Source organism: Amborella trichopoda, chromosome 10, assembly GCF_054954075.1.
Source record: "Amborella trichopoda isolate Santa Cruz 75 chromosome 10, AtrichopodaSantaCruz75HAP2 v2.0, whole genome shotgun sequence".
In the NCBI taxonomy this organism is placed as follows: domain Eukaryota; kingdom Viridiplantae; phylum Streptophyta; class Magnoliopsida; order Amborellales; family Amborellaceae; genus Amborella; species Amborella trichopoda.
The window spans coordinates 6,612,539-6,622,468 of NC_142345.1; positions in this window are offsets into that span (position 1 = coordinate 6,612,539).

Consider the following 9,930-nt stretch of genomic DNA (forward strand, 5'->3'; position numbering starts at 1 on the left):
TATCAACTTGCATAATATTAGGACAGAGAGTATTCATTACTTTATAATAAATTTTGTATACTATTGCTAGATTCTGAGAACCATGTGTCATATTGAATCCATGAGTTTTCAAATTGATAGTTAATATATCTAATATATTTGGGTCTGTTAATGAAACAAAAAAATTTGGAAAGCAATTAAAATATATGGGTCAACTACATAGGCTGGATTCCACCATGCCTAGGAGTGAATCTGAGAACTTATTGTATCTTGTATCTCTTAGGCATACAAGCACTGAAGTGTTTAACCCTAGACGGGTTAAAGGTTTAATGGCTATCTGTATTAATCCAATGTGCAAATATTTATAATTATTTTCCTTATGTTTTTCAATAATTTTTCTTGATAATAGTTGAAAGTCTTCCTGGTTTTGAGTTACTGATAGACTTTCCTCTATTGTTTTTATAGCATAACCTAATTTGAATTTGAATGATCCTTTCTGATAAATATCTTTTATTGGTACTTTTGGAATATTCCAATTTTAGATGTGATGTTCAATATCATTGATGATGATCTCTTCTTTATTTTTAACTCTTAAGGTTTGAGATTGAGTTGCAGTATTACCTTTAAGATTCCAAATTAAATTTGCCATCTGTAAGTTGCGGATAATGACAATCTGAACGATCAAGGGTCCAGCGTGTTCCCCTAAGCGGCTCTTCTTGGCCTTAGCGGGTACTTTGCCTAGACTTTTCCTTTCGTCTCTTGCCTTAACTCTCGTACCAACTTTCTTAGATGTAAATTTAAGTAGGTTTCTACTTGTGAAATTTTGTAAAAGTTTAAACATAATAGAATTATGCAAATAAAAGGTAAAATTGATATATCTATGAGTAACCACTGTGTGTGGTTAAGATTACCTATTTTGATACTAAACACTATTTTGAATTGCATAACATCACATTACATTCTTATAAAAATTTGTACAGATACATCGAAAAGGAAAACAAACTGTAAACTTACAAGTTACAAACAAACTATAACAAACTGTATATAAAATGTTACAGACTGAAAATCAAACTAACTGTAAACAAATTGTAAAACAAACTTACTGTTCACATATGCAATAACTGGAAAAGAGTTTCTAGTGTTGAGGACAATATGAAGGGAGAGAACGAAGATTACAATCACACATGCTAGGAATATGAAAAGGAAGAAAAGATATAACCTGGAACTTAAGGTGAATTATGTGACCTGATATTCATGAGCTATTAGGTCAAGATAGCTGTTGCAGGAGATGGAGCAGGTAGAGGGCAGAAGAGTATCTTCTGATGAGAGAAATGTAGAGAAGAGAGAAGTACAGAGAAGAGATGAGAGAAGCAGAGAGGAAGAGAGGAAAGGAGAGCGTCTGAGGAAGAGCTCCTGAGTGACCTGCCTCTTCTGAGGAATGAGAAGCCCTCATATAGAGGGAAAAGAGGTGCTTTCGTTGCGAAGGAAGGAAAAGGGAAAGCATAAAGCAAAAAGGACGCGACATAAAAAAGATGCTGTCGGCGGAAGAAAACAAATGGAAAAGCAAAAAGTAAAAAGTCTTTTGTCGTTGTCAGTGCTTGTGGACAAAAGAGGCATCAGTGAATAGTATGCATCTTTGTCTTTTATGTCGTTGCTACAGTAATGGTATCCTTGAATAGTAATCGTTTGTCTTTTTGTGTCGGTGGAGAGCATCTGGATACAGCCTTGGTTTGTCGTATACTGGTGAAGAGCATCTTGACACAGTGATATCATGGTCTCTGACTGAATTCGTCTGGATCTTCTTCTTCTTCAGGGTCTGTTTCGTTCAGGGGAAAGTATCTATTGTTGTGAGTTGGTGATGACTGTACGGTCTCATCTGATGAAACCGGCTTTCTTCCTGCTTCTGCAAAGATTTCCTTCATTTGTTTTTCCAAGGTTTCTTTGGAAGCATTAGAATTTGTTTGGAGCATATTTCTTAAATATGTGGGGAAGTCAAAGGAAGTATTGGCTGTATTATGTCCACTTGGACTAGGGTTATATATGGGTTTTTGTGGAGGTATGCGTTTGGGAATTATGGTTGTGGGATCCATATTGAAGATGTCCCACCACTTTACTGAAATGGGTCTTCCCAAAAGTGGGATATAAATATGGTCGGCTGTATTATTGACAGAGATTGAGTATTCCCATTTCATAATCCATGGGAGTTGGTATAGTGCCATAAAGTATAGGTGATTGTCTGTATTATCATCACTATTATTGAATATAACTAATTGTTCCTACACTTTTTGAAAAGCAGGAGGTAAAATTGCAGTAGTTGATCCCCAAACTAATAACCAATTTTTAAACCAGTTGGGGAATCTTTCGAAAATGGGTAAACGAAACTGAATATACCAACTATGAGTGTTGTTTGGATTTTGGTAATAAAACATTTTATGCCATGCTTCTATGTACTCAGCATACTTGTAATATTTGTATGAAAAATCAGGATTATGTAATTTTTTGCCTTGAGCAGGATTGCAACCCCACTCATCATAAGAAAGCAATTTCTTGATCTGGATTTTTGAATACGCAATTACTCTAGTATTTTGCTGGTAGTAATGAACAACATAAATGGATCCTGTTTCTATAAGAATGGCTTCATAATACTCACGAGTTTTGACTCCATTGGTTGGATTCAAATGGTTTATAAGGTATAGTGGAGCAAGTTTGATAGGGTCCATATTAGTATGGTGGTCATCAATTGTAATATCCATAAGATATGCTCGTTCAATATATGCAGAGCGAGGAACATTAGACCCTTGGTTTGGTTTTGATTGAGTTGGAGTATAGGCGGGAGTTGATGTATTAGTGTCTGGATATGTGATTTGGTGAACAGAAGAAATGGAAGGTGAAAGGGTTGCCAAAGGCTGGTTCTCCCCCTCAAATGGTATTATTGTCAACGGGCGTTTCTCATTGCGAGAGGAATTGCTACGATAGCCCATGATAGTAGGAGGATTGGACAGAGTATTATTATTATTAGCTGCAAAGAGCTGTAGTACAAGTGCTAGTGGTGAATCGTCGTTGGCATCAGTGTTGCGCCCCTGCAAAAATTCACGGGTTAAAAAATCAAGAAGAGAATTAGAAGACCCGGGAAGGTGTTCAATAGTAAATCAAAGGCAGAAAGTATTGCCTGCCATCGAGCAAATATTTGTTTGGCAACAAGGTTTTGAATATCTTTTTGCAAAATATCTTTGGCGGCTTTGCAATCAGTTCGAATAAGAAACTGTTGATTGAGAATATCACTTTGAAATTTGGTAACGCAATGGACTATTGCAAGTAATTCCTTTTTGACCATAGAATAGTTTTGTTGGGTTGGATTCCAAGCTTTAGAGGTATACCTGAGTAGTTGTTCATGACCATCGATGCGTTGTTTGAGGATACCCCCTAATCCCAATTCTGAGGCGTCACATTCAATTATTTTGAAAGTAGTAGGTTGAGGAAGAGAAAGGCAAACTAGGGTTTTGACTTTTTGTTTGATTAGTTGAACTGCTTTAGTATGAATATCCGTCCAAGGTGGAGGATTCTTTTTTAATCTATTATGTAAAGGCTTAGCATCTATAGCAAGATTGGGATAAAAATCACTAACATAGTTTAAGCATCCTAAGAACCTTTGGAGTTCTTTTTTATCTAGTATTAGATCAGGAAATTTATCAGCAAATTGTATGGATCAATCTATAGGAATAATAGTGCCATGATGGAAATTGTGTCCTAGAAACGTAATATTTGTTTTGAATAAAGTAATATTTCTTGCAGATACAACTAATCCAACATTTTGGACTGCATGAATAAAAGTATTAATATGTTTAATATGTTCATCTATGGATTCAGAAAAGATCAAGACGTCATCGATATAAACTATCATGAATTGATAATAAGCATTAAATACATCATTCATTATTTTCTGAAATTCTGATGAAGCATTTTTGAGGCCAAATGGCATTACATTCCATTCATATTGTCCAAAAGGTACATTAAATGCTGTTTTATATTTATCTTTTTCTTGAATTTGTATTTACCAATATCCTGATTTCATGTCAAATTTGGAAAAGATACAAGTATTGGCTACTCTATCTAGTAAATCCTTTTTATTGGGAATATGATATCTAATCCATTGTAACACTTTATTTAGAGGTTTATAATTAATGACTAATCTAGGAACTCCTCGTTCCTTTCCAGCATTTTTATTGACATAGAAAGCTGCACAACTCCATGGTGATGCGCTTGATCTTATTAACTTTTTTGTTTGGAGGTCAGTAATTTCTTTTCTACACATGTCTAATAAATTAGTATTCATTTGTATTGGTCTAGCTTTAGTAGGGATTTGTTTTTCATCAAATCTAGGTTCACATGGTAGACTAATACTATGTTTTTTCCTTTCCCAAAAAGCATTGGGATGGTCGCTACATATAGAAGTTTCTATTTGTTGTTGAATGGATTGAATCTTTTGTTGGATCAAATGATTCTGTATTTGTTCTTCCACATATTTGTATTTAATTTCTTGTTTTAAAGTACAAAGAAATTTTTCTTTATTTTGTAATTGACTTTTGACATTATTGATTTCTTTTAATTTTGGTTTATGAATAAAATCAAAATGCATTGGTACATTTTGATAATTAGAAGATATTCCTGTTTGATCTATTGATAAGGGATAAAGTAATGTAAGGAATGGGACTCCAAGAATAACAGCTTGGCTTAGTCCTTTGACCATGATAAATGGTGTGTTGATACATTGTTGATTATTACAAACAGAAGCATTGGATAATTTATAATTAATAAAGAGTCTACTGCCATCGGCAGTATTTAGGATTTGAGTTGTTTTGTCAAAATATTTTGTTGGTACTAATCCTTCATTGACGCAATTAAGGTCAGCATCTGAGTCTATTAAGGTTGATGTTTGAAAGCGATAATCTTCGGCTACTATAATAGTAACTTGAACAAATCATTTTTGAATCATAATTTTATCTATCAGGTGTTTTACTAATAGGAGATGTTTTTGCTTTTGTTTTAGCTAAAGTAATAAATTTGGTGATTACAAATCTTTTTTCTTCTGGATCTGTAATTTTTTCGATGAGATCTAATATTAAATTATCTTCTTGGGTAAGCATATGAAGATTATGTGTGGGTATAGGACAGGTGCAATTGGATTCTTCCATTTGATGAGATGATTCTGTATCAGTAGAATAATCTGAAGAATCAGATGACTCTGTCCATAATAGGTCGTCATCTTGGATATTTCCTATTTGTGATTCAGTAGAATCTGAAGAAGTGGTATCATAATTGATTATGTTATATAATTTTGATTTGATTGATTCATCTAGATGTAATACTTCTATTTTCTTTTTTAATTTGCATTGGTGTTTGTAATGGCCAACTTTTCCACATTTATAACATACTGGTAGTTTCTTGTTATTTTTAGTATTTGGAGAAAACTTTTTTATAAACTTTTGTTTAGACTTTTTATATTTTTTATGTACTTTATTGGATCTATATTTTTCTTTCTTGTATTTTTTCTTTTTCTTATATAACTTTTCGGGTTTATTTTTTCTATCTAAATGATAACCGAATTGCTCACAAAAATCAACGAGTTCTTTACGCTTGATAATTTGTTGTTTATCAAGTTGTCTTTTGAGTTTCAGATCAGTACATAAAGGTAATCTTTCAGCACATATTTCTGCTGATAGTTCTCCAAGTGTATATGCAGAGTATACTACAACTCCATTATGTTTCTTTCTTTGTCTCTCTTTGACTTTTTCTGCAAATAAGTATGGTAGACCAGCAATAAATTTTTCTTTCCAATGATCTAACTGGCAATCTTCTCGTATTAGTAATCTTGAGAAAAAGACATCCTTGTACCATTTATAATGGATAATGTAGGACAGTGAAGGTTGGATAGCAGATCTTCCGATCTTGCTGCTAATAGGGCTGTACTTCCTACAAAATGTAATGTAATAGTATATATTAAAGTGTTTACTGCATCACTTTCAGTATAAATTATTTCTTGATTTTGTTCATTTCTGGCGGTCCATTGTCTTGTATTGATTAGGATTCTATTTTTGGTTTCATCATCAACATAGAAATCCCACCAACCTCTTAACCAGCCAGTGAATCCATTTACTATTGCTTTGACAACTTCTTGGTCTGGATTGCTTGCCATTTTGTTTGCTGACGCAAACATTGTCATATGTCTCATGACAATGTGATGAGATAAAATTCAATCATCTTGTCACAACATATAGTCCTGATCCACCAGAAGATATTTATCAGAAAGGATCATTCAAATTCAAATTAGGTTATGCTATAAAAACAGTAGAGGAAAGTCTATCAGTAACTCAAAACCAGGAAGACTTTCAACTACTATCAAGAAAAATTATTGAAAAACATAAGGAAAATAATTATAAATATTTGCACATTGGATTAATACAGATAGCCATTAAACCTTTAACCCGTCTAGGGTTAAACACTTCAGTGCTTGTATGCCTAAGAGATATAAGACACAATAAGTTCTCAGATTCACTCCTAGGCATGGTGGAATCCAGCCTATGTAGTGGACCCATATATTTTAATTGCTTTCCAAATTTTTCTGTTTCATTAACAGACCCAAATATATTAGATATATTAACTATCAATTTGAAAACTCATGGATTCAATATGACACATGGTTCTTAGAATCTAGCAATAGTATACAGAATTTGTTATAAAGTAATGAATACTCTCAGTCCTAATATTATGCAAGTTGATAAGAAGGATCAAACTATATTATTCCAAACTAATATAGAAAAATCAAATACGATTATACCAGAAACCATTACTTGGTCCGATATTATTCTACCTCAATCATGGGCATTGCAAAATGCAAACCAGCCTAGGGAAGTACCTGTGAATAATATTCCAAACCAAATAATTGGACAATAGATGGTTTATCTGAACTAAAAATATTAGATGTCATGAGACATATGACAATGTTTGCGTCAGCAAACAAAATGGCAGGCAATCCAAACCAAGAAGTTGCCAAAGCAATAGTAAATGGATTCACTGGCTGGTTAAGAGGCTGGTGGGATTTCTTTGATATCTAATTAGGCTAATTTAGATATTAACTGGTCCATTAGTGTTTTATTATTTTCTCCGATATGGAATTTATTTTTATTTAATTCTGGAGGAGGTTTGAACAAAACTTCTTTAGGAATAGAAGGAGTTATTTCCTTAGCTTGGGGAGTAACTAATCTTTCTATACGTTCTGTTTGTTTTCCTAAAGATTGCATATATAAATTGGTATAATTGTTTTGTTCCACTATATGAGGTATTAGTTCTTGTTTTTTACCTACTTCTTTTTGTAGAACTTTATATGGTGTAGCAATAATATCGTATAAGGATTATGGTGGTTCTCCCTTGCTTAACGGGGTTATTGCACCTTTTAGTATTATACTTTTTTCAGGAGGGTGTGTGCTAGCAGTAGTAGTACCATCTTTACTAATGTATGTTTTTTCTTTTATAACTGAATCCTCTTCTTGGAGCATCATAGTTTCATGCTCCGGTATTTTTGTTTTTCCTCTATCTGAAGAATCTGGGATAATTGGTAAAGGTACAAGAATACTAGGTATTGGTATAGAAATCTGCTCTTTGCAGCTAATAATAATAATGCTCTGTCCAATCCTCCTACTATCATGGGCTATCGTAGCAATTCCTCTCGCAATGAGAAACTCCCGTTGACAATAAAACCATTTGAAGGGGAGAACCCGCCTTTGGCAACCCTTTCACCTTCCATTTCTCCTGTTCACCAAATCACTTATCCAGGCACTAATACATCCACTACCGCCTATACTCCAGCTAAATCAAAACCAAACCAAAGGTCTAATGTTTCTCGCTCTGCATATATTGAACGAGCATATCTTATGGATATTACAATTGATGACCACCATACTAATATGGACCCGATCAAACTTGCTCCACTATACCTTATAAACCATTTGAATCCAACCAATGGAGTCAAAACTCGTGAGTATTATGAAGCCATTCTTATGGAAACAGGATCCATTTATGTTGTTCATTACTACCAGCAAAATACCAGAGTAATTGCATATTCAAAAATCCAGATCAAGAAATTGCTTTCTTATGATGAGTGGGGTTGCAATCTTGCTCAAGGCAAAAAATTACATAATCCTGATTTTTCATACAAATATTACAAGTATGCCGAGTACATAGAAGCATGGCATAAAATGTTTTATTACCAAAATCCAAACAACACTCATAGTTGGTATATTCAGTTTCGTTTACCCATTTTCGAAAGATTCCCCAACTGGTTTAAAAATTGGTTTTTAGTTTGGGGATCAACTACTGCAATTTTACCTCATGCTTTTCAAAAAGTGCAAGAACAATTCGTTATATTCAATAATATTGATGATAATACAGACAATCACTTATACTTTGTGGCACTATACCAACTCCCATGGATTATGAAATGGGAATACTCAATCTCTGTCAATAATACAACCGATCATACTTATATCCCATGTTTGGGAAAAACCATTTCAGTAAAGTGGTGGGACATCTTCAATATGGATCCCACAACCATAATTCCCAAACGCATACTTCCACAGAAACCCATATATAACCCTAGTCCAAGTGAACATAATACAGCCAATACTTCCTTTGATTTCCCCATATATATATATATATATATATATATATATATATATATAAACAAATTATTCGTGAAAACAAAATGATCAAAATACCCCCCAAATCTTTTCGGGGGTATTTTTGGTCAATTTATTTCATGCAAAATATTTTTTTGATATTTTTCAAAGGTTCACCTATTTTTGATGGACACAGGTCTAAAAGTTCAAATGATTTGGATTTGTGGAAAAAAAACTAAAATTCAAACACTACAGGATATCCGTGATGGTCAGATCGGGATGTTGGGCTCATATGAGCTAGTGGGCTAATCTAATCTTTTCCTTATATATATATATATATATATATATATATATATATATATATATATATATATATATATATATAGGGTCGATCTAACGATTACGGATGTCCGGTAGTGCTTGAATTTTTTTTTTCTACATATCCAAATCAATTGAAATTTTAGGTATGTGTTCTTTTCGTCAAGGCACACCTAATAAAAATATAAAAAAATTATTTATAAAAAACAAAATGATCAAAATACCCTCAAAAGTTTTTGGGGATATTTTTGTCGTTTATTTCAGTAAAATAATTTTTTGATATTTTTAGAAGATTCAACTATTTTTGATGAACACATGCCAAAAATTTCAAGTGATTTGGATTTGTAGAAAAAAAAAAAACTAAAATTCAAATACTACCGGACATCCGTAATCGTCAGATCGGTCCAGATTCAATCTGGGATGTTGGGCTCATATGTTCATATGAGCTAGTGGGCTAATCCCAACTTTTTCTATATATATATATATATATATATATATATATATATATATGTATGACAAGCGTACTATGTATCCCCTACAACATAAAACTTATATACTTCCCTTCATCCAACCCTTCATTTTGAATGGAGGGCTAGGATTGCTCTAATCACAATGTTACGTCTCTATACTATTTTATTTTTAATTCTTTTTCTATAAACTATTTTGACACCCAATTTTGTATGTCCAATCCTCTATTAAACTCGCACTAGGGAAAAATATAAAAACAATATTCTAAAAAAATAAAATGATCAAAATACCCTTGAAATATTCAAGGGGTATTTTGGTTATTATATTTTATTAGAATATTGTTTTTATATTTTTCCCTAGTGCGAGTTTAATAGAGGATTGGACATACAAAATTGGGTGTCAATATATTTTATCTTTAATTTTTTTTCTATAAACTATTTTGACACCCAATTTTGTATGTCCAATCCTCTATTAAACTCGCACTAGGGAAAAA